Below are 26,758 nucleotides of genomic sequence, written 5' to 3'. Positions count from 1 at the left end.
GTTGGCCTGGCTCTTCTGTTTTTCCTGATGTTAGGGGGAGATTGTTGCCCAGCTTATCTGCTGCAACGTCGGGCATATTTACAAGGAGTTACCGACACCAGAACGTCGCTGTTTGCGACGTTCTGGTGGAGTTAAGTCCTTCGTCTTATTTACAAGGCGGTATATAAATAATGGCCCTATTCCTGCAGCACTTAGCTTGAAAGGGGCATGCAATGGGTGTTGCAGTGTGCGTTCCGCTGCCACACCCATTGCTTTTTATTGCTGTCCCATATTTACACGGTTTGGGGCAGGGCAAGAAATAGCGCCCGGAAATACCTGGTCTTAGGCAGGTGATACGTGAAGATTTCTCCTTGTATATTGCTTTTTCCATGTGTGCTGCATTTTGCAGCAAATATGCATAGAGCAAATGCAGACATTTCTCCTCGTTACGCCTGCTTTGGAAAGGCATTCATTTTGGAGCTACCCCAGATTTAAGCTATGTTGTAAACTTGGGGCACTGTCAAAAACCATGGGTGTTGCGTGGGAACACCCACAGCAACAACCCTTGGAACACCCCTTCCACGAGGAGTAAGGCATAGCCTTACTCCATATTTACAAGGTCATGAAAAGCCACAGAAGGTGGCTCTGCGTGGCCTTGAAAATATTGGGCCGGCACAATGCGCCTCTGGAGCATCACAATAGGGATGCTCGAGTGGCGTAAAAGCACTGCAGGGGCGTTGTAAATATTCCCCCTATATTCATAAACCAAGGTACTCAGAAGCATACCCAGGGAAAAGTCAGCGAAGGAGGCTCTGAAGATACTGCACTGGCTGGCGGTGCAGGCCAAGATCAAGTCCAAAGCACTGTGCATAGCACACAGAGCTCTCGATGGTAAAGGGCCTACTCTACTCAGGGCTCTGATCACACAATACATTCCGGAAAGAGCTCTGAGATCCTCCTCAGATCGCCTGGCCAGAACCACTAGGACCAGGCGATCCAGATGGGGAGGAAGATCATTCACGCACTTGATGCCAAAACTCTGGAATTCTATACCTACAGAACTAAGATATATCGCGGATGAGACTGCCTTCAGGAAAAAACTGAAGACATGGCTATTTCCAGGCTGAGCCATCGTTCCCGCTCTCTCCTGCTCCGCAGCGCTGGGAAGCCCTTGGGCAGCTATGCGCTCTATAAAACACATAAACGTAGAGGCGGCCCTCTTCATCCTTTGGTGTGTTTTGACATTTGAAGTTGACACTCTACATTGTACAGCGTGGGGCAATGGTTCACCCCACTTCAACCAATGGTAAACTTTGCTGGGAGTAAAGGCATGTTTCACATTCAGACACCAGGGACTAAGGTGGCAATGTGTGTTTTTTTGCTTTTAGCCAATTTTGTTTTTAAGACTGACGAGGATCCAGCTGATTCCCCAACAATAGGTCTTGCTGAAACCATAAACTTTTTTGTGGGGTTGTGTTACATTGCATACTACCTGAGCCTAGAATGGACCAGACCAGTGCCCGTAGGAAGACAACATCGACTTTGTAAGGATGAATTAGGAATTTTGCCTACTTTCCAGATAAGTGCATCCTTCCGGGTTCGCCCATGGGTTTTACTCCTGTTTCCACCACAAGAAATGGGAAAAATCATTGACCACCGTGGTAAAATATTATTATTTTACAACTCTGGTTGTTCCATAAAGCTGTGAAGATTGTGACCTTAGCACAGCACACCTTTTTTAATGCTAGGGGGATGGGTTAAAAAGTCAGAGCTGATAATGGGTTAATTTGGGATCTACTGCTAAGAATCCCACCTTTGTACAAATTATAACAAAGGAGCCCTGTGTTAGTTAACTCTACATGCTTGACTTACACGGAGAGTTATACCTGATGTAAATGATCAGATTTCCTTATGACTTTGGGACACACATTGATGCTTCTATACTGAATTAAACTTCACAGCTGCATATTATCTAAGTCTCAGAGTGCCTGACATGTCTGCGGGGCTGAAAAGATATTCATTTTCAATGGTTCTTGCAGTGTTGAAATGTGGAGCAGGCTGAGAGCAACAGGAACATGTAGCCGCTAAAGCTGATATCACTCATACCTAAAGAGTGCCGAACTATCCTCGTATGTAATTTAAGAAAATGTATGGCCTCAGAAGTTGAGATCTTATTAAACAATAAAGTTGTTAAATAAACAGAAAGCTTAATGAATTAGTTTACAGTTGTGGATGTTTATGGAAGCCTCTGTCTGTCCTGCAAGTGCTTAGAAGAGAGAGTCGAGGCATTATGGGCCTCATTTATGAGGTATTGCCATAGGGCAGCGCCGCAGGCCTCCCTGCTGTGCTGCCCTACGGCAAAAGAAAAGGGCAGGAAAGTGCCGTGTCTGTCGGATACGGCGCATTCCTGTCCTTTTCCCCGGTGAACAATGAATGGGCTACCGTGCGCCAATACAGGCACCTTTGCACCATGTGTTGCGGGGATGATTATTTGTGTGCAGAAAGGCAAACCTTTCTGCACAATTTTCTGTACAAAAACAATCACAAGTGGCTTTTTCCTCTTTCTATGTGTGCAGCAGAATGCAGCACACACAGAAAAAGTAAAACAAGTTGTGCCCAGGGGCGCCTGGCACGGCTCCCGGTGGGGTTGAGGTGGGTGGCGGGATGCGGGCTGCCATAAAAAAATAACAAATAAATAACACTTACTTTGCGGCCGCCGGGTCCCGCGTGTTCTCTCCTGCTTGCCTGTGTCCAACTCCAGGTCGGAACAGGAAGCTGGCATCCTGGCTCCCACGGCTAAGCCAATCACAACGCTGCAATGCAACATTTGTGGTTGTTTGAGCACCGTGACACGGCGCTCAGCCAGGTGCTGGAGGGGTGCACATGTTCTCCATGCAGGCTGTAATGAAGAACAGGCCCTCACCCTTCTGACCAAGCGGCAAAATGCCCGGTGCCCGCTACGACCAGTCCGGCCCCGGCAATACTCAACACTTTTGGGGTGGGGGAAGCAGCATCCACACAAATGGGCTGGTAGCAGGAGCTAAAATGGCTACTACTACTACTGGTGACTGAGCGACCTTTCCATAGGACTTTATGATGGAAAAAAAGGAAGGAACAGAAATAACAGAGCATTGGCAAGGAAAGAGAAAGAAATAACAGGAGTAAAAACTGTATTCTAAGATGGAAGAGGGTGACCATAACACTTACTGGATGAATAGCTCTTTGGCTCTGCATTCATTGGCCTTTGAAGAAGCGTCGTGCAATTATAACAATATGCGACAAGAAATTCAGCTCACAACATGAAGCTATTGATTCCGTGAAGAGATGTGAATAATAACCACCAACAGTGCCAGTAAATCATAGACTTCACATGCAGAGCTTCTATTCAAATACATCCTTGCAGAATTTCTTACAGCAATCCATATCTTTAATAACACATTCTAATGACATCCCTATTATATACACCTAGGAGTCCGGCCAACAGGAAACCCAATCTGTGCGTCACAGTTTCCCTCTTCCTCTCACTTAATAACATGGCTCTGACTAACATTATCAATCACCCTTTCTTCATTCGGAGCAAAGGGCATAGAGTACCACACACTCGGTTCTTGCAGTTGTTTTTAACCAGATAGAGTGCATTGTTCTTCTCATATTCTGCTTGGTTAGGGCTTATTACTAAATTGATTAAAAGCTATGCAACATGCACTCGCTTAAACACCCCTGCATTTAAAAGGTGGTCTCTGATACCCTTCAATCAATTCTAAACAGAATGAGGCCAAAGGGGTAGGGGAGAGTTTTCAATGGGGGGGATAATGTGCCACAGCTGTATGTCAGCAGGAGAGGTTTGACATTGCCAGAGTAGTGGTTGGGGTTGTCTTCTGTGTGTCATGAGCCTGGTGTCCCCTATGTCTAGTTGTGAGGGAAACAAGTTGTGGCCTAGAATGTGGTGTAACTGCCAGAGCTGCTGACTTTGGAACTGCGGAACCAGGTTTGAGTCTTGGCGTCGGCTCAACATCCTGTGATTCTGGGCAAATCACTTACTCTCGTGAATACCAAAATTAATGTGTCCTTGTGTAATGTAACTGGTACTCATCTAAAGCACTCCAATGCCTTTGGCTCGAGTTCGCACTATATAAAACTGCAAAAATATATATATATATACCAATACCCTGGTGTCCACTTAGATTTAAACAGTGCATGAACTGTCTGACAGTCTCATGAAGGCCAATCTTTTGCATAGAGTGCATGTATAGCTCTCTCACATATAATTTATGTTATGTTATATATATTTGTAGAGTGATCTCTTACCTGTAAGGGTATCTTGCCGCTGAGTAGGTGTATCCGTGTCTAAACCAGCCGAGGGCATGTAGATTAACTACAAAGCCAGGTCATCAGCTTCATTCTGAATTCAACTGAAGCGGGAGTTCGTTCCATGCTTTAGTGGTGATGTAAGAGAACGCTCATCTCCTGCTCTGGGCCTGTGTATGCATGGAATGTGAGCAAGTCTATGTAGATGTCTGGGTGGTTATTGAATATGGAAGGAGAAGCGATTGTTCAGGTAAGTGAGACTTAAGTTGGTTCATCAGAAAAGTATTCACACTAGAACTATGGTGGTCTCTCAATCAATTTGGACAGTCATTGCAGGCCTACCCTCTCTGACCCTCTTTGCTATCACTTTAGGCCCCCTACACTCTAAATCTCTGGGCAAAGTAGTTTTTCTAGTGGGGGCTGTTTGTTAACTATAAGTATACATTATCCTTCCTTAATACATGGGTGAATAGGATGCTACTATTAATTGTGTGGGTCGCCTAGGAACCATCTAGACTGCCATTGGGTCCTAATAAGACAACATCCACTCTAAACTTAGAGGAGAATGCAGGTGCCCTCACTGACATACATAATGAGTGGCCCTATGTAGAGGGCCCAGTTGCTTTGTTCATGTCTGCCATCTGCTACACCATTGCTCCTGCCCTTTGGGTGACCATGTAACCATGGTTGTATGTCAGAACAATGCATGCCTTTACCACGCATGCTGTTTCGTTCCGGCATTAGAAGAAATGGAACCTTTATCATGCATAGCATATCTAGCATTTGGGCTACCTTTCTCGTTAATTGATGTCCACAAATAACTAACTGCCCCGGTATCCGACATCACACCCCTAATTGCTTATTCACATCCCACTTTCTGTCCTTTCCCTTCTCTTCTTTCATTGTCTTTCTCCTTTACTAATTGTATTTTCCCTCATTTCTTGTCTTTCTTCTCTCCTTTTTCTTTTTTCTTCTCTTCTTTTCTTCCCTTTTGTTCTCTTTTTTTTCTTTCTTTTCTCCTCCCAGCTTCTTTCCTCTTGCCCTCTCTCCCGTTCGAATTCTTTTTTTTTTCTTTTTTCTTTTCCCGTCCTTTCTTTCTTTCAAAAAAACCTTTCCCCCCCTTCCCCCCCTTTTCTGCCTTCACCCATTGTTAGATGTTCCATTGTCCATATTTGTATCCATTAGATAGATATTTATCATTTCCACGTATAATCATCTTATATGTTAGTGTCATCCTTCTCTTTATCCTCGGGTGAGAATAACAGATTCTCGCTATATGTGAAGTGTCCTTTTTTAGTTCATAGTCAATTTTATGTAAAAGATGTGAAAACATAAAATTATTCATGTAATATCATTTTTTAAATATTTTCTTTAATCCACAGGAATTGTGGCATTTCCTGACGAAGGCGTACTTTTCGCCGAAACGCGCGTAGAAGATAATCATAAGGCCACTGATTTGTTTTTACTTTTAACTGTTGCTTGATGAATATTATTATATTGAGTGTTTACATTATGTACAAATGCATTGTTGAATTGCTTTTTTTATTGATTTTGCCCTTGATTCTGTGAGAATCATATTAACAATAAACACTAATGTGATATTTTTAAATACTGTTTTTGGCTATACTGTTTGGACACGCCCTAAATATCAATATACTAAATATGTTAATTGCCTAGGAAGTTATTATTGCACTGTGTTAACTATAAGTATACATTATCCTTCCTTAATACATGGGTGAATAGGATGCTACTATTAATTGTGTGGGTCGCCTAGGAACCATCTAGACTGCCATTGAGTCCTAATAAGACAACATCCACTCTAAACTTAGAGGAGAATCCAGGTGCCCTCACTGACATACATAATGAGTGGCCCTATGTAGAGGGCCCAGTTGCTTTGTTCATGTCTGCCATCTACTACACCATCTCTTTGCTCCTGCCCTTTGGGTGACCATGTAACCATGGTTGTATGTCAGAACAATGCATGCCTTTACCACGCATGCTGTTTCGTTGCGGCATTAGAAGAAATGGAACCTTTATCACGCATATCGTTACAACGACATGCCTTAGGGAAATCGTTGGACTTCGGAGAGGTATAATTTACTATTCCAACTCCAGTGTGTGCAACAGTAGGGAAAGCATTGGACATCGAAGTCCAATGCCACTTTCTATAAGGCATGTCATGGTAATGATATTCATGGTAAAGAATGCTTGGTGAAGACGCATTCGTTGTAACTTTTGCGATGTAATGGCATGGTTGAATCGGGCCGCTATGTAACTACTGTTTCCTCATACCCACAGTGGATCAAGCTGCAGTGGCTGGATGGACCTAGAGTCTGAAATTACCCGTAGGTCCAGGCCCCGGTGATACCAACAGATGCAGAGCCCCCATGGAGAATGCCCCTGGGGATGATGGAAAAGTTGAGTTCTGAGCTAAACTAATTCCTACATGTGAACATTCTTTCCAAATTCAGACTATAGCCAAGGACTTTTCTCCTCGTAAATATATAGCCCCAAATACAACACACTGACTGTGCAATTGTACTTCTCATTTGACAGCATATGTAAGTATTAAGGGTTTACCACATTAGAGACACATTTCAGAGGCAGCATTGCCATAGATTTGTAAATTTCTTCACAATCATAGTCAACAAATATGCTTATGACCTTCTTTATCCTCCTCCTGTAAAGTGCAGTGTGGAGTCCTAAGAGGTCCCCTTTTCTTCCTGTTCCTCTTCAATATCTATGTGCTTCCTCACGTTCAAGTACTTTAAAATCTTCATGTAAGATTTCAGGCATACATGGATGATCAACAAATCCACATCTACCTCGGGCATAGCACTGAGAGGTGAGGTAGCATTGTGGACATCTGGATGTGGGTAAACAGTTCAAAGCTCGAAGGCTTTGCAATTGGTGGAGCGGGGTCAGATTCACGTCGGCCCAACCAGCCTGCATATCTGTCTCTTCTTCCTACCACCTTCTAACATAACAGAGATATTTGTGACTTGGAAATAAATTAACTCAATGTAACCTCTAAAATCAATGCAGTGGTCAAATGAACCAACTATCAACTCTTACTCCAGCAGAAAATGCCATTGCTCATCTAAATTGACCAGCAAATACAGTTTACGCAAACTCTTGTAATGACCGATTTGGAAGACAGGAACATAGTCTACAGTGACCTTCATTAAACACTTACTAGCAGAGTGCAAAAATTACAAAACTAAGCAAGCAAAATGTGCATGCCTTAACAGAAAAGTGAACTTTAGTCTACCTCAAAAGCTCTCCTTGTTGAAATCAGGATTAAATTATACCCAATATGCATTATGCAAAAAATCATATTTGGGCAAACAGCCGATCCACCTGCAATACATGGCATGCAATGATGCAATAACTGCAACACATGGCATGCAATACTGCAATACCTGCAATGCAGGCATGCAATACTGCAATAAAAAAATATAAGGAAATATCCAGCCTGCAATACTTTTAGTTGACAGAATTTCTCGCGATCTTAACAGCGCTCACAGAGCCTTAATAAAGCCAAGGAACTATAGTGACTGTCAACGTAGCTGCAGTACTTGCACATACGTTACACCAGGATCCGGGAATGAGAAAACAACAAAAATGCTTTAATTTTTATCATCAATTTTGAATACAAATTAATTTAAACAGTTTATAGTCACATCTGTATATGCCCATACATAAGTAACTAAAGAAACATAATAGAAACAGACACCAAAAATAAGAATATGAGGACCTCTAATGAATACTTCCACACGAACCACATACATACAACATAAAATCAACACATTCTAAAAACAACAAATGGCATCGCAGTCTGGAGAGTCAGAGCCTGAACAATGTTCAGGGGGGCCTCAGGTTGTATTGAGTGTTGCCGTTGAAATAATCCTGATATCATCAATTTTAATATCATACGGTAGTTCTTTCTCCAATAACGTAATACGTTGTTACAATAAAGTGACCGTATGCAGTGATCCTATCATAATGGTCACAGAGTTTGCGCCAACGCGCGTTTCGGTGATCGCCCCAATGTTCAGGTCACACCTTCTTCAGGGTACTAAAAAAACGAGCTGTGGTGCAAGGATCTAGGTGCCAACAGTAGACAGAGTTTTGTATCATTGCACATTGGTGAACTTTGATGATATTTTTAAATACAGTCTTCAATAACTCATAGAATTCTCCATTTTAAGAGGGCTGACCCTTATGGTTAAAATCAGGGGGTTATGGTCGTTGTTGGACCGAAAAGGAATAGCCATATCACCCACCGGTGATCACATTCTAACTTCCACCAGGATGTAATGAATAACGGTTAGACTAAAACCTCTCTTAAAGGTAGTCTGCCTATCAGGGCCTGAGCGAGCCCAGCCATCACAAGCCCTTAAGCTCCTCCCAAACACCAATGAAATAAGCTTGAAACCTGCATTAGTAAAATGATGGCAGCGTGCTTTATGTGTTAGACTAGGAATCCCCCAGGACTCCTCTTCTTCCTTGATCAAAATATTGATTAAAGGAGATGGTTCGAATGTGACATTAAAATCCCCTGCTACCAGAATTTTAGCCTGCTGCAGGTAGGTACCAACCAGATCATCTAGCATAATCAAGACCAGTGAATCAGTACCCGAAGGGACAGACCTAACACCCGAAGGAAAATTAAGCTGGATCCCAATTGGGTCCTGTGATTTAATCAACAACTGTTTGCGAGCACAAGCAATGGCATTCCTTACAAAAAGAGCTAGGGCTCCAATGGCCCTCCCTGATTTCTTTGGAGCCAGGGTTTCAACACTATATGTGGTGTAGCCATTAATAAATACTCTATCAACAGCCCAGGTCTCTTGGAAAATGCAAACATTGTTTCCTCCAATAAAAACAAACCACCCAGGGTCTGAAAGTTTGGAATAAATCCCTGCCAAGCTCCAAGAGATGATAGACAAACCAGATTTGGCTTCAGAATCTGCCGCAACTGTGCAAGAAGAAGCCCATCTCCAAAAGTATAATTAACAGCACTTTTTTTGGTCCCGGCTCTTGGGTATTTGTAGTGAAAGAGCCAGTGGAAAAAACAACAATAGGTGTTTTGGACAAAGACTCGGGGCTGGGCAAGCATTGTTTGGAATATGCCCTTTGGGAAATAAAACTTAATTTGGCACAGGAGTACATTCTGGGGCGAAAGAATTCTCAGCAGATTGAACAATGTTTGTGACCATGTTTGCAGCGATAGAACCAGATGTGTCAGAAAAATGAAACATATTCAACTCAACATCCAAGGAGTTGCCACAAGGTAGGAATCTTGGAACATTATCATGCCCAATCCTAACCTGACTATCAGTGCCCTCGAGAGCTGGTCATGTAAGGTGGAGTAAGGGGTTAATAAGTGTCTCAAGTCAATCAACATCTGTCAGTAATTATGGTATACTTGGACTATATTGGCCACCAGAGGATAAATTAGTTCCAGGTCCTGCAATACTTAAGCTGAGTACTAGAGTTGTTGGCTGGGCGGTGTTGTAAATTAAGGCAGAATGTGATTAAGCATTTACTGAAAACATTAATGCTTTCCCTTGCGATCATGTTTTCTTCGTTATGTTGACCGAAGTCCGGACTCCATTTTGTATTGGCATGCTGCCATGTGTTCACCACGAGGAGAGTCCGACCTCTGTGTTAGTTGCTCTTGTAATCTGCCTAGCAACAGTTTATAAATAGCTCTCTCTTGTCCATCTGGCGCATGCCCAGACTTGACCACATCTGTTATAATTAGCCTTGCTTGACCATGTCCTTTCGCGGGCTCAAGGAGTGTGTTGGCTCCGCCCATGTATTGATTCAGTATCGAGAATGACCATAAATGGTAATGTTCTTCGGCCTCATGTTGTATCCACCCACTTATGAGCCCCTCTGTTGTGTATAAAAGGGGACTGTGTACGAATGTTCTGTGTACTACTCCATGCAATACTGAAGAGTGTTGTGTGGATTGTAGGACCACCCTTAAGGGTTAATAAACGTTGTTTTTGTACTTTGCAGTTTCCGTGCCAACTTCCTTATAGATTCCGTTACAGGAGAGCGAACCCTTGTGTCTTGCGGGCCTAGCTGGAGCCTGTATTTATCAATTGGCGCCCGTCACGTGGGGCTCATCGGCGACTCGGATGCTCGAAGGACTGGTCGCGACGAAGGTGAGGAGTTTGGCCGGGGACGTGATCACTGCCAGCGGCGTCTTAGCCCTGGCATCCCGAGGTTTTTCTTCCTTCCCTTCCGAGCTGACCGTCTGGGTGGCGCCGGTCATCGACTGAGACCTCTTCTGTCGGTCCTGCCGTGAGAGCCGTTTGGGCGATTGTGGAGCTTGGCAGTTGGAACCTGGACTCTTGATTGGTAAGAACCGTTGTACGGTACTTGCTCCGAGTTTTTGAAGCCTGGGTTGGTTATTTGAGTTTGATTGATGATGACTAGTCATATTTTGAATTTGTCTTTGTGAAAATATATGCGTTGCAACACATATAGGCAGGTAATGTGGAGAGATTTCTCCGGAGCTGTGTAAACTTTGAACGGCGCAACGATTAAGTGCCATTTTTTTTCTTATAATATTGCATATTTTGCATTATTCCTAGCATGCCTGCTTTTAGCGCACTCCGTAAGTGGTGCTGTTGTTTTGGTAACCGGTTGAACCTCGAGGAATCTGCTCCAGCTCCCCCAGAGGGGACTCCTAGTAGGGATATGTATGTGAAGCATGGCCTTTCTTCCATAATGTACAGCACGCTATGGAGGAAATACACGAGGAAGGATCCTGAGTTGCGATGGCCTTTGTATGGATCGTTTGATATACGTAAGATTGAGTATGTGGAACAGTGTATGTGTAAGCGACGTGCTCGTCAGGATATGTTTGAGTGTGTGCGATTATGGGTGAAGGAAGTGCGTGAGCGAGAGAAACGTGAGAAAGCGCTGTTTGATAAAGAGCAACGGAAGAATGACCATGTGCGAGCGCAGGAAGCGAAGCATCGGGAGGACAAAGAGCACACGGACAGACAAGAGAAAGAGCGTAGGCTACAGGTCTCGGGTCAATATGTTGTTCGCCAGCCACTTTATCCTGTCCTTAATAATCCTGATGATGATTTTTATTTACTAGATCGTTCTCCGCCCCCTTATGTTGGCGCATCTGCTCCGCGGCCGCAAGATTCTGGCCCGGCTCCGGGTAAGGTCGACACACGGTCCATGTTATCGGCCGAGCATATGGCTGAGCTTCGGAAACTTTCCCTCCGTGCACTTAAGGGCAAGATGTCTAAGGAGGAGTTGTTCCATACTTGGGGGTCGTGGCAAGATAGAGAGAGGGTGTATTTTCTGTCTCATTTCGCAGATGAAGTAATTGATGCTTTCCGAAAATATTCTAGTGTCCTTGAGCCTGACGAAGTGTCTTCGGATGCCGGAGCATTACGTAATGGTGTTTTTTCTCCCCCTAAGGCTCCTGAGGCGGCTCGGCGGTTGTTCGCTTTGCGGGACGAGGTGCTGGCCCTTAGAGAGAAAGCACGCCAACAAACGGAGGAGGAGAAGCAGTCGGATTCGTCTGCAGCAGGGGGCCACCCATCCGCCTCCCAGTCAGATAAGGATGACATAGTGCATGCTAAACCAATGCGAGAGGCGGCGCCTTTGTATGTTCCTCCTAAGGGAGCAGGGACTAGCTCGGATATTAACTCCGCCGATGCAAGGGGATATTTTGTATATAATTGGGTTTACACTCCATGGCATAGGGCCGATGTTATGGCATTAAAGAATGCGCTGCCTGACCCCCGCAAGAATCCAGCGGCCTTCTATGAAGAAGTCGAGGGGGCCTTGAATTCTTGCATTATGACCTTAGCGGATATAGACCTGTTCTTTGGCCTTATCCTACCGCCGGATACGTGGCGCTCTGTCCGAAAGGTAGATGATGCGGTTGCCTTCAGGGCCCGGTGGTCTGACCTTGAGGATGAGGATAGGGAACGGAAGCCCGCACAGAAACCACCCCAGAATATTTTAGATCTCCCTGCGGCTATTGTGGCTAAGTTGAAGACGATTATCCCCCCTAAAAAGATTGACTGGAATATGTTAGCTGCATGTAAACAGAAAGTTGACGAGTCAGTTGCGGACTTCTTTACGCGCTTTGAGGAGACGTTTCATGATTTTAGTGGCCAGTCGCTTACTGACGACACGGGCCGCCACCTTTTTGCGGACAAATATGTGGCTAATCTGCTACCGGCAGTTGCAGCCCGGTTAAAAGCGAGCGAGAGTTCCTGGTCCTCCGCGACGCCGACGGCCCTTCTGACTATCGCTCAGTATTATGAGCGTCAGGAGCACGAGGCGAAGGGCCAGGAAGAGAAGAAATCGAAAGACCTCAAGACTAAGGTGATGTTAGCACAAGTATATGGCCCGCCCCGACGGGGTAATAATAGAGGACGGGGCGGATCTTATGGTCCCCCTCCGGGCCGATCTGATTTGAATAGGAACCAGTGTGCATATTGCAAGCAATTGGGCCATTGGGCCAGGGATTGCCCAGTGTTGCGTGCTTCACGTCAGGGGCATACTCCGGGTGGCCCGAGAGGTAGAGGGGGTTCCTCGAACTTTAGAGGGAATTCTAATGACAATGCCCGTTTCGATACTGCTGGGCAGCACCGAGATAGCTCAAATGTTTTCGATCGCCAGCACCAGTATCATGTATCGGACATCGATCGATCGGGATATCACGATTCGCAGCATGCATAGGAATGCGTTGGATGGGGGTCTGAATCAGTTGAGGTGCCGGTCGATCAGACGGGTCCTTATGTATCGGCTGAAGTTTTAGGTTCTACTGATCAGTTCCTAGTAGATACAGGAGCGACACGTAGTGCATTGTCTAGGTACTTGGTTCCGGGGGCTCCCCCATCCGGCTCAGTGGTTACATCGGTAGGGTTTGACGGTACGCTCTCCCGAAGCCCTCTTTCACAGCCCCTTACATTTAAGGTTGATTCTTTTTCTGCGCCCTGTCCGTTTCTGCTTGCTCCGTATACACCGGATAACATTATGGGCCTTGATATGTTAAAGTATTTTAGGGCTACAATCCGCTGCTCCCCTGAGGGTGTGAGGGTGATATTAAATGACAACTACCCCCGGTCTGGGCGGATGTGTACGATATCAGAGGATGTGTTGTTGGCTACCCTCCCCCGAGCTTTATGGGCGACTTCGGACACAGATGTGGGACAAATGGTGATTCCTCCGGTCCACATTAGCGTCCAGGAGGGGGCGGTGTTACCACGCCTCCCGCAGTATCGTATTTCCCAGGAGGGCGAGGAGGCTCTCATACAGATTGTGCAAGACTTGATCGCAGTAGGGGTAGTGGAAGAAGTTCCCTATAATATCTGTAACAGTCCGATTCTCCCAATTTTGAAAAAGGACACGGATGCAAAGGTCTATCGGTTCATAATTGATTTGAGGGAGGTAAACAAGATCGTGATACCTCAGTACCCGGTGGTTTCCGATATCACGACGTTGCTTACCTTGGTCCCGCCTACGGCGACCATGTTTTCAGTGATTGATTTGAAGAATGCCTTCTTTTCCATTCCCATTCACCCTGATAGCCGATTTCTTTTTGGGTTCACATTAAACAATAGATCTTATCGTTTTTGTAGAATTCCCCAAGGCTATACAGAAAGCCCTAGTATTTACAGTCAGGCTTTGAAACGACAGTTGGATTCCTTTGTTTTACTCGAGGGGGTCGCCCTCATTCAATATGTCGATGACATCTTGTTGGCGGCTGACACCCTGGAATTGTGTGAGAAAAGCACGCTATCCTTACTTTCCTTTTTAGCCTCCCACAATCATAAAGTATCTAGGAAGAAATTGCAATTCTGTAGACCAAAGGTGACTTATTTAGGTCACCTTTTGTCTAAGGAGGGGCGTGCACTCACACCAGATCGTATCCAAGTAATTTTGGACACACCGAGACCATCCACGCAGAAGGATGTGCGTGCATTTTTGGGCCTTGTTTCTTTTTGTAGACAGTGGATATTGGGGTTTTCACACATAGCTAAGCCATTACTAGCTCTTTTGACAAAAGACACGCCTATCCCAATCCCTTGGTCAGATGAGTGTGATGCTGCTTTTCAGCAACTGCGACAGGCCCTTTGTTCAGCACCAGTGTTAGGGACCCCTGATTATGCAAAACCCTTTTCGTTGTATGTGCATGAGAAAGATGGATGTGCATTGTCAGTTTTAGTGCAGATGCACGGCGATAAGCAGCGCCCTTGTGCATATTTTTCGGCTGTGCTTTATCCTGTCGCCCGAGCATTACCAGGGTGTTTTCGCTCGGTAGCGGCGACAGCTGTGTCAATACGCCAAAGTGAAGGAATTGTGTTGTCCCATAAATTGTTGGTGTTAGTTCCCCATGCTGTGGATGCCCTGCTTAATCAAACAAAGACGCAGCATTTGACCAGTGCCCGTTTGACGGGATATGAGCTGACGCTTTTGGCTCCTCATATTACATTGAAAAGGTGCGTGACATTAAACCCGGCCACATTGTTGCCATACCCCGAGACCCAGCCTGAGGCGCAGAAAGCGCATGATTGTATTCTTGTGACTGAGGAACAAACAAAGGGTCGTATTGATCTCCAGGATACGCCCTTTTCAGATGTAGATGGAGAGTTGTGGGTAGACGGATCATGCCTGAAGCTACCAGATGGTACGACTTCAGCAGCGTATGCAATTACCACATTACACACGATAGTGGAGACAGCACGCATACCACAGAAATCAGCTCAAGCAGCGGAACTGATAGCATTAACACGAGCATGTGAGCTCAGTACAGGATTATGTGTGAATGTTTATACAGATAGCCGCTATGCCTTCGGAGTAGCGCATGACTTCGGCCTACTCTGGAAGGAGAGAGGGTTTTTAACGTCACATGGAGTACAGATAATGCATGGAGAGTTAGTTCATAATCTTTTAACTGCATTGACATACCCAAAGAAAATTGCTATCGTTAAGTGTAGCGCCCATAGGAAAGTGGTTCACTTTCCCCATTCTATCTTTAGTCCTTTTCCCTGACTACGTCCGCACCTGTTAGTCCCTCCTTTGTGGCCCTGCCGGGGTCACATGACCCGGATTGTTTATTTGTAACGTCCGCGTCGTATACGCGCTTGACGTCTCCATTGCTTGGACGCCGAGGTCCCTTCTCGGACTAATCCCGATGTTTGATAACTTGAAGAAACTACTCTAGTAAGTTTTCTCTATGGCTGCACCTTTGATTAGTTGGATTATTTCTCGTTCCGAATCGGCGTTGTCTTTACACGCCCACTTGTCTAAGCCCGTTTCCTTGTATTTTCATAGAGCCCCGTGGACTGATCCCGTTGTTTGGCAACCAACCCGCCTACACTGAGAACCTATCCCGTTGTTTGGCTGTTTACGATTCTACTCTAAGTCCACTTTCTAATATTGCGGAATTAACCACCGCCGGATGCCCTTCCGTTATTTAACATAATGCCCCCGTTGGTAAGCGTTCTGGTTCTTTATAATCCCTTCTTTTAATTAATTCTTTTTTCTATCGTGCACATCAGTTTCATCTTGTTTTCCTCTCACGATAGATGGCTGCCCTTTAAAAAAAACTGGACCATTTTATCATTCCCATTGGCCTTCATTTCTCTGTTGTCAGCCACAGGTAAGCGCCTTACATCGCGCTTTTCTCCATTTTTTGCGTTGAATTAGTTGTCCACCCTTACAATTTCTTCATTTTTTCAGACAATTGGTGACCCCCTTCTAACTGTGACGGACCTTATATAATTGATCCACCATTCCCTGCAATTAACTTTGAAGTGGTTTTTGACCACGGACACAGGTACTACGACCCTCTTACTTGCCCTTTACCTTCTTTTTCTATGTTGTAAGTTGTGTTTTCTTTCTGGGCCTTTCTATTCATTATCCTCCCTCTTTCTTCTTACACATAGGTATTTAGAATATTGCAATAACCATAGTCCTGATGATGACCTCAACTTATGGAGGTTGAAACGTCGTCGACCAGACAACATTATTTACGGCTAACCACAGGGTCCTGTGAGACCTTCATGTTTATATGTAAATTACCGACTGTATATAACTCTCCTTGACCTTGAATTTATTTAAATCATTTCGCCGTACCTTGTTGTCACTTCCACACTTTTTGTCACTGCGCCGTTCACTTTTTCACTTTTTTGTCAGTGCATATGTGTTAGTTATGGTTATTTTGAATTGTATATACCTTTTGTGTATCTAATTATTAAATCTGTTCTTTCTCCACCTTGGATCTCTCTTAATTTTGCCCTTCCCTCGATTGAATCGTGTATTGATTGGTCCCTTTATTCATTTTCCCTGTTGAGACATTGTTTTTTGTTATTACGTATACCCGGTCTCAACTGGGTTAACGGGCTTGCTCCTGTTTTTCTTGTATACCCCGAGACCCAGCCTGAGGCGCAGAAAGCGCATGATTGTATTCTTGTGACTGAGGAACAAACAAAGGGTCGTATTGATCTCCAGGATACGCCCTTTTCAGATGTAGATGGAGAGTTGTGGGTAGACGGATCATGCCTGAAGCTACCAGATGGTACGACTTCAGCAGCGTATGCAACTACCACATTACACACGATAGTGGAGACAGCACGCATACCACAGAAATCAGCTCAAGCAGCGGAACTGATAGCATTAACACGAGCATGTGAGCTCAGTACAGGATTATGTGTGAATGTTTATACAGATAGCCGCTATGCCTTCGGAGTAGCGCATGACTTCGGCCTACTCTGGAAGGAGAGAGGGTTTTTAACGTCACATGGAGTACAGATAATGCATGGAGAGTTAGTTCATAATCTTTTAACTGCATTGACATACCCAAAGAAAATTGCTATCGTTAAGTGTAGCGCCCATAGGAAAGTGGTTGATAAAGTTGGAGAAGGGAATGCGTTAGCGGATCGAGTAGCACGGGAGACTGCGATGCAGCCCGGCGCTACTGCCATGTATGTAGTAAAGTCACAGGTGGAGAGATGGCGTGATGCGAAGGAGGAAGTGCGAGAAATGCAAAGGACCGCTTCTGACAAAGAGCGGGAACAATGGGCTAGCGAAGGAGAACTGGATGACGAGGGTTGTTGGAGAAATAAACAGATGGATAGATGGAAGTTACCCACGGCTTTCGTACAACCTATGGTTCAGATGGCACATGGGCTAGCACATGTTGGAGCTTCCGCAATTGTGAAATTGCTTACCCAAGTCTGGGAGCATCCAGAGATTGCTAGCACGGCAAAGAGGGTGGTGCAGACCTGTATGATCTGTCTGAAGTATAATCCAGGGAAAGGCACTCGAACTCCAGCAGGAGGATTTGCGACACCCACTGCACCCTTTGAGGTTCTGCAGATGGATTACATCCAGCTTGAGCGCTGTAACAATTTGAAGTATGTTCTAGTAGTGGTTTGCGCTTTCAGCAAATGGGTTGAGGCGTACCCTACGAAAGACAATACTGCAATGACCACGGCGAAGCTACTGCTAAAAGAGTTTTTCCCTCGATACGGCGTCTGTAGACTTCTGTGGAGTGATAATGGCCCTCACTTTGTAGCGGATGTTATAAAGTATGTCTTGAAGGGCCTAGGCATCACTCAGAAGTTTCATGCCGTGTTCCACCCTCAGTCTGCCGGACTAGTCGAGAAGTATAATGGTACACTGAAGCTTAAGATCGCCAAAATCCAAGCTTCAACGTCTTTGACTTGGCCAGACGCCCTGCCACTGGCGTTATTGTCAATTAGGTCAGTGCCACACTCTCGAACCGGCCTTACGCCATACGAAATAGTATTCGGACGCCCAATGAACATTTGGGGTCCACCAAGGCCTAAGGCTGTGTATGATGTACCTTGTGTAATGATGAGCGATTATCTGGCACAGTTAACGGATAACTTGGTTTCTATTCATCAACAGGTCCGAGAGGCGCTCCCTGATTGGTCTACCGGCGAAGGACATGGTCTCCGGCCTGGAGATCATGTTATGGTGAAGGTCTTCGACAGAACGAACAGTTTGGAGCCGAGATGGGTAGGACCTGAACAAGTCCTCCTTGCAACGAGGACGGCTGTGCGAGTCTCGAACCGAAAGAATTGGATCCATTCCTTGCACTGTCGAAAGGTACCGCCCGGATTGGTGGAGTCTGCCGTGCTGACCGATCAACGAGAAATCCTAGCAGCAGAGACAGGCCGTGCTGCTGAGCCACGAGACACTGAGGAGCTCTTTCCGGACCACACGACTTCTGGAGGAAGGCGATATCATCTTCGACCAAGGAAGTAAGGTTTCCAGTACCGGGACATACTGTCAGAACGGCCCTTGGGTTAGTGAAACGGAGAGCCGATGAGGCAAGGGGGGGGGATCAGCCCTGCATTAGTGTAGCGACACCCGTCTTGGCCCGCTGGTGAAGAAATCAACCACTGCCCAAGGGGAAGAGTTCTGACAGACTTTTTAGTTTCAGGAAGATACCAGGGTATTGTTTCTTTTGACATGGAGAAGAAGAAAATCCTTTGTGCGTTGGGGTTCATGCTAACAGTAGCTATTGTTGGGATAACCACATGGTTTGTGGAGGAGGTAACTCCTGCTCGGAAAACACTTGTGTTGACAACTCCGGTGCCTGAGGAGCACTACTTTTATACATTACCGTATCAAGAGTTGAAGCATCGACAATCTTACTTGAACAACACTTTCATCCAGATGCTGCATCATACCCACGTTGCTACGAACGCTACGAACTGTTGGATATGTGGGATGATGCCGGCCCATCAGAAGAAAGGAGGTACGCCATTCATACCACTTCCTTTCTCTCATAATGGCTCTTGTAGAGCATGGTACACTTTGCTTTTTGCCACTCGGAAACCGACAGTGGGACGATTGCTTTTTAGACTTAATAAAGAATGCCATCAGGACAAGAATGGGTATCCACAAGCGAATGGGAAAATTTGGGAATGGGAAGAGTACCGACCGGACAATGAATCCATTCCCTATATCTTCACGAACACCAGAGACACTGTGGGGAAGGACAAATTCGTAATCCAAGTAGCACAAGCTCAAGCGGACTTGTGTGTCCAGAGTGTGGGTTTTATCCCTGTTGGTGTCAGTGATTGCATAACCGTATTGAACATTGACGGGTTGAATAACAGTACCTTCCTAGCGTCCCATCATACCTACTTTGTGTGTGGAAATAAAGGTTATTACCGTTTGCCGGCTGGGTGGTCTGGGGTATGCTATGTATCATTCCTATTACCTCCTGTATTCCTAGCACCCGCGTCATATCATAAGGATTTGAAACTTTTGAATAATGTGACTGTAAATAGATACAAACGTACTCTATCAATTGATGATGTGGATCAGACCGATACCAGCTTGCAACAGTATATTGATTTTAACTTAGGACTGTTTTTCTTTGTTGGAGCCGCTTTGAATAGTAGGAAGATCCGAAGATTAACAAGAGTGGTAGAAGCTGTGACCAATCAGACTGCCGCTGCTCTTGGGAATCTTACGGAAGAGTTACAAATAACTAGGATTGTTGCGTTGCAGAATCGTATGGTATTAGATGTAATGCTAGCTGATCGAGGAGGAGCCTGTAAAATTATTGGAAGTAGCTGCTGTGTGTTCATCCCTGATCATACGCCATCCGTTTATAACGCCATTAACAAGCTGCATAAAATAGCAGCTGAAATCCACACAGAAAACGGCACTTGGTCCTTTTCTGGATGGTTTTGGGCGTTGGTTACTGCCTGGGGATGGAAGGTCTTAACTGGTCTCTGTATTATTATAGCAATTCTGTTCCTTTTCTGTATGTGTATTCAATGTGGACCATTGTGCTGTTCTGTATGCATTTCATTCTGCATTCCAGATAAGAAAGCTGTTGCCGATGTTGCTCACCAAAGGGGTCTAGCTAAAGAGGTTAAAGGAATGATGACAATTGACATATATGATGATTATTCTTGGAAACCGGATGTCTTCAGTAAATGCTGAAAGGGTCGTCTGTTGTAAATTAAGGCAGAATGTGATTAAGCATTTACTGAAAACATTAATGCTTTCCCTTGCGATCATGTTTTCTTCGTTATGTTGACCGAAGTCCGGACTCCATTTTGTATTGGCATGCTGCCATGTGTTCACCACGAGGAGAGTCCGACCTCTGTGTTAGTTGCTCTTGTAATCTGCCTAGCAACAGTTTATAAATAGCTCTCTCTTGTCCATCTGGCGCATGCCCAGACTTGACCACATCTGTTATAATTAGCCTTGCTTGACCATGTCCTTTCGCGGGCTCAAGGAGTGTGTTGGCTCCGCCCATGTATTGATTCAGTATCGAGAATGACCATAAATGGTAATGTTCTTCGGCCTCATGTTGTATCCACCCACTTATGAGCCCCTCTGTTGTGTATAAAAGGGGACTGTGTACGAATGTTCTGTGTACTACTCCATGCAATACTGAAGAGTGTTGTGTGGATTGTAGGACCACCCTTAAGGGTTAATAAACGTTGTTTTTGTACTTTGCAGTTTCCGTGCCAACTTCCTTATAGATTCCGTTACAGGAGAGCGAACCCTTGTGTCTTGCGGGCCTAGCTGGAGCCTGTATTTATCAGGCGGCTCCTGATGTCAAGGGCCACCAGCCCTTATCTCATTTTTCTCCCTGTCTTTCAGGGTAAACTCAATCATATCATACATTAGGCTTGATGTTGGACTCCACCGTGGGCTAAGAATATCTTCCCAAAAAACTGAACGGCAACCCCTAACATGCCTGATCCCATGTATAACGTTGTTGATGAGGGAGTCCTCGGATTCGTATCTGCCATGAAAAGGAGGTCTTGGAACCTTGATCATTGTATTCTGCTCTTTAGAGAACTGTGCCTGCAGTTGGGATTTCCAGCAGGCTTGTGTCTCCTTCTCCCGGTGGACCTAGCACAGCTAGTATTTACATACCCAGGCACACTCCTAGGTTGCCTATCGTCTTTACTGTTTACTATATTCTGCGTGTTTACCCTGTGTGCAGAACCGGGTCCAGGCAAAGACCAAATCCCATTTCCCAAAACACTCTGCCCTGGATTCGTTTCCGCATGTGAGCAAGTAGTATTCAGATGAATTTTGGGTAGCTGAACATTGGGCCTACTGACCAAGGACTGGGCATTAACATAAGCGGCAGATGCATTAGTATATCTAGCCAATGGGAGTAGCTTCATTGTAGTTGACAGCTGACAGATAGCTTGGAGCTCTCCACCTCTGCCTTCAGCTCCATGATCATAGAGAAACAATCAACATTGGAAGGGATACAAGGAACCGCTGGGACAATGGGAGAGGGATTGATGCAAGTGGAGGGGAGTGGCAATTTACCTCAAGCAGTGGTAAAAACCAATTACTGCAGGGACGGAAGTCCCAAGAAGAAGGTAGAGAAAAGGGAGAGGTAGCAACTGAGTTAGGAGGTTTATCTAGGGCCTATTTGATGGTACTATCTAGGGCCGTATGTTAGAATTTACAACCATGTTAGGTATTCATACCTTTTATGGATTTGAAGGGGCCACCGTGTGAGATTCTCTGGTTTTAAAGCAGCAGAAGTCTGCATAAAGTCAGTATCTAACAGCTCTTCACACTCAACTAGGAGGTCATCTATTCGGTCAATGCTACAATTACTTCCTGCCGTTCCCAATTCATTTTTGGTCTTCTTCATTCTCCTGGAACCGCTCACACCCTCCTAAGCCTTCCTTTTACCCATAGTAGTTAGGAAAATAAAAATAGGAGAGGAAAAAGTGAGGAAGAAAAGACAATAAAAATATTAATATAGTGGATTTCCTGACCAAAAGTAAAAATTACCCACTTCTAACTAATCACACAATAAGGTAAAGAAATGTAATCATTACAATGAACGTGATGGGGTGGCCCTGCGCACACCGCCTCATTGCCTAGTATACATCAACACGTAGAAATTATTCTGACCTGCAACGAAAACGCGCCTTCCGAGATTCCCTGCAAATTCTGTCACACTGGTCGTAGTTCACTCTCAAATGTTGTGCACTAAGTACAAATATCAGTACCTGGAATGGGATACGTTAGAGGGGAGCTCAGCCCAGCCTCCTCTGGGCTCTGACGGGCGCAGGACAGGCCTGCCCTTTGCCCAGGCTTCTTCTTTGAAATATACCTGGAACTTAAAGTCCCTGCGCAGAGAAGTTCAAGCATGGCCCTCAGACTTCTGCGACCCTGATGACATTAAGATAATTCAAGTGAAACAACAATGGTGTATGGAAACTCTTCACCGGTAAATGCTGAAAAAGTAAGAAAGTGTCCTGATGGGAGAAATTTGAAGAAAAAGAGACCCACCCTATGAAATGAGAAGCAGCAAGGTGACCACAAGCAGTTCAATCATTCTTCAGAAGCTCTGACACGCACTTCTGATAACGCATACCTGATTCACTGGAGGTCTGATTTTCCAGCTATAAACACTATTGTCGAACGGCCACATATCGTGTAAGAACACACGCACATCTACTACCCACACATGTGGAAAATGAACTGAGACTACATATGTGCCAGGTAATAGCAGCTGTGCACATATGCTCCAAGCAGCACGTCAACTGTACACTAACAGGACATTAAAAGGCAGACCGCCACCACTCACTAGAACAAAACAGATTACAATGGGGGTTTAAAGCAGTGCCGGGGATGGAGGGGGTGATTTGTGGACAGGGCAAGCACAGGGAGGTACGAGCGAGCAAGCAGGGATGGGAGGGAGGATGTGGGAGAAAGAGAAAGCAGCAAGGAAGGAAAAAGCAGTGACGGAGGAGGGGAAGGGGGTGATCTGTGGATGGGGCAAGCACTGGGAGGTGCGAGGGAGCAAGCAGAGATGGAAGGGAGGAGGTGGGAGAAACTAAAAGTAGCAATAATAGGAAAATCAGTGACGGGGAAGGTGTGATCTGTGAACGGGGCACCAGGGTGGGTGGGAAGAGATGGAGCAGGTAAAAGCATGGGTGCTGTAGAGTAGAGTGCTGAAAAAAGATAGGTCCTACAATGGTTGTAAAAACGGGAGCAGTGGATGTTTATAAGTACTTGGTCCATGGTCTGGGGAGGGCTAAACACAAGAAGAGGCATGACCATGCATGCCAGGGACAAATGGTGGCAAAGAATATGAGACAGATGATGGAGCGAGCAAAAGGGAAGCCTTTGCTTAGGCTGAAGCCCCCGAATTAAACACAAGTCCGTCTAGCCAAGTCCTAAAAATGATGAAGACTGCATTATAATACAAGAATAAGAAATGTGATCTCACTAACAAAAAAAGGCATTGTTTTCTCTTCCTGCGAAAAGGCCATAAGCAGAAAAATAAACAATATGCTGGTAACAACATTAGGCACGAAACGTTGTACTGCATCAGAATGTCAAACTATCTGCTTAGCTCTGTTTCGCTGCAGCCTGCGGCCCAGGGAAGGGTCCACAGCTGACCTGTCACTTCTAATCACATCCCCTTCTCAGTGGGTCTGCAGACAGCTGTGAGAGGACACTGTACCTCATCTGATAGAGCCCGCCACAGGCAGCAGCTGACTGCACTGCACTGCATACAAATGCACTTAATAATGACTTTAGGTAACTGCAAGATAATACACGTTTTTTATGTATCCACCAGAAATCAGTCTAAGCTGTCAGCAGCAAGGATGACCTCACGGTACCTCTGGCAGCGAGGCGTGAAACGCATGAAGGTTAAGGACTCCATTAGACAGTGGGTTACTCTCATTTACAAGGACTGTCACGATAATGTCCTATGAACCCCGGAGAGTGACTGCACGCACATGTGTGTGGAATATGAGATTCTGACAAACAATGGCGGGGGCAGAAAGTGCCACGCAAAAGTGGTTTCTCTATATTGGGATCTAGGGGATTGTGTCCCAGGCTCTTTGCACCTTGTTTTGTGTTTAAACTATAGACACATTAAGACTGGTGCGGGCATTTATGCTTTGATCCCCATTCTTTTGTGCTGAATCCATGAAGTGAAGTGTGAGATTCCGGTTCTGTCAGGACCACCGCAGAAATCAGACCATCCACAAGAGAGCCACTATTCAAGACCCCTGTGTGCCAGGTGGGGGCCACGGTGAGATTAAGAGCCATTGCCCGCGTGCATTGCTGTGACCAAAGAGGTTTGTTACCCAGTGCAGCACTGGGACCCTGAGGGGCCATCACCATGCGTATTGCTGCTTGTGACCTGTGTATGCCAGTTGGGTGCCGCGGTGAAGACTGAGGGCCGTTGCCCTGGTGCATCGCTGTAGCTATATAGGGAAGTCACCTAGAGCAGTGCTGTGACCTGGAGTGGCCATTACCCATTGTACCTCTGTTTGTGACCCCTGTGTGCCATGTGAGGGCTGTAGCGAAGACTGAGGGCCACCACCCTGGTCTAAAGCTGTGACTAAAGAGATCAGTTGCCTTGTGTGCCACTGTTTGTGATCCCCGTGTGCCAGATGGGGGCTGTGATGAACAGAGAGGGCTGTCGCCCTTGAACAGCCTACAAAAGTGAAAGGTCGTGGATTGCAATCCGTGTAAACAGAGTATCAACATAACCACCAGAAGCCACTGTGACTTGCTGCCGGAATCAGGAGGCTGATCACCGGGGTGCAGAGCCTCTGGAGGAACTTTCTCTGACTGTAGTGCTGAGAAACTTCAACTTTTAAAAAGCCATCATGGTACTCCTATGACTTTTACTCTCTAGCGGAGCTTAATCTTAATGTTGCCTCAAATAAATGTGGAATAAACACAATCTGTAGATGGGAAAGTGAACCCAGGATCTTATCCGGACAATGCTAGAGTGCCTGCCGATTGAAGATTGTGTGGTATTTGTTGTGTGTTGTATTTCACTTTGTGTTCATATATAAATACTACCTTTTCATAAAAGTTGAAAAAAAATGCCCCTCTTGGGCATTGAATCTCCTGACTGATTTAAAGGCCCAAATACAGGATATTGTAAGAGACGAGCTGGCCCCCCTACTCACTCGCTTAGATAATTTGATAGTAGCTGGGGAAAATAGAGAAACACGTCTAAGCTCAGCATCAAGAGGAATTAACTTTGAATGCCAGGCAGACATTTCTGATGAAAAATCTCCGGGCGGGTTGGGTGGGCAGACAAGTAATGGTTCCACCACAACCCAAGAGGTAAGGCAACAGATTGCTGACAATCAACAGCCAGGCAGGAGTACAAGTCACAAGAATGGTGGTAATGAGTCAGTTCCCTCCCAAACAGGCAGAGATAAACTCAATCGGCCCCAATATGGGCCCAACAGGATGCCGACTACGCAGGCCTTGGCAGAACGCCCTAATGATGATCTAGAAACAGCAAATCTGCCAACTATTAACCTGCCTCCCGCCTGTGCCCCGTATGTAATTATACTGACTGGTGTTCCCGAAATTGCTACCAATCAGAGGGAAACTCAATTTGATCTCAGAAACAAGTGCCTTTATTGGTTAGCAAAACATAGGCAGTTTGACTACCATAGGGCAGGGGAAATTCTAAAGACCCGTAGAATAGGCTGGGTGGGATATCGACAAAAAACAGAGCAGGGAGACTGTGTAGTCCTAAATTTAAAAAATCCGGAAACTGTGAGGTACTTACTCTGCCAAACCAAATCTCACCAGTATTCAAGAACAGGAATCGGGCTATACCCACTGGACTTTTTCTACACTCAACACCAACTGATGTATAGAGGTCGCACTACCCCTAGTACCCTAAGCTGCCAACCAAGACAGTTAATAGAGGGCAGGTGGAATGCCCCCCCAAGACCTCCACTATACAATTTATCAGTAAGCAACAGATTTGGAACTCTTGAGGAGGTAGATTGACACGAGGTAAGTCTGACTCCTGGTGGGGTTTCTGAGGAACAGGGGTTACATAACAACTTGGTGGAGTGTTTTGGGATCGGGGTATCTAGTATGGAAAACAAACTGGACTCCTTGCAGATAACTGGCCTACAAGTGTCTGGTACACTAGTAGGCAGGCGGACTATCTGGTGGGCCTAACGATGCCATTCCGGCTGAGATTGGCAGAGCGGGGGTCTGCCCGAGGTCCGCAAGTACCAACCATACGGCCGAAGTGAGAGACGCTCAAACTACTACCAGTAGTGTAATCAAGGTCCCAGATAGGGAAATTGATTGAGGCAGTACACTGAGAATCCTGTTATGGAATGTTGCTGGGCTTAACAACAAACTTGCCTGTCCAGATTGGGGAATTTTTGTAGACAAACAGGACATTTGCATGTTTCAGGAAAACTGGGCCAGGGAAGATTGTTGGAGGATAGGTTTTGCACCATTCACCACCCAAGCCACTTATGGGGGAAGGGGCAGACCATCAGGATGCCTATCCATATGGGTGGAATCACATTTGGGGTGTAGTGCCAAGCAGATACCCACACACACAAACGATATCCAATGTGTCCTACTTACCTTCCCTACAAAGACAAAAATCGCTCTCATTAATGTCTATTCTCGACCG

The sequence above is a fragment of the Triturus cristatus genome, chromosome 5_2 (assembly GCF_964204655.1).
Source record: "Triturus cristatus chromosome 5_2, aTriCri1.1, whole genome shotgun sequence".
NCBI lineage: Eukaryota > Metazoa > Chordata > Amphibia > Caudata > Salamandridae > Triturus > Triturus cristatus.
The sequence above is the reverse complement of the archived record's forward strand: the minus strand, read 5'-3'. Positions refer to the sequence as shown.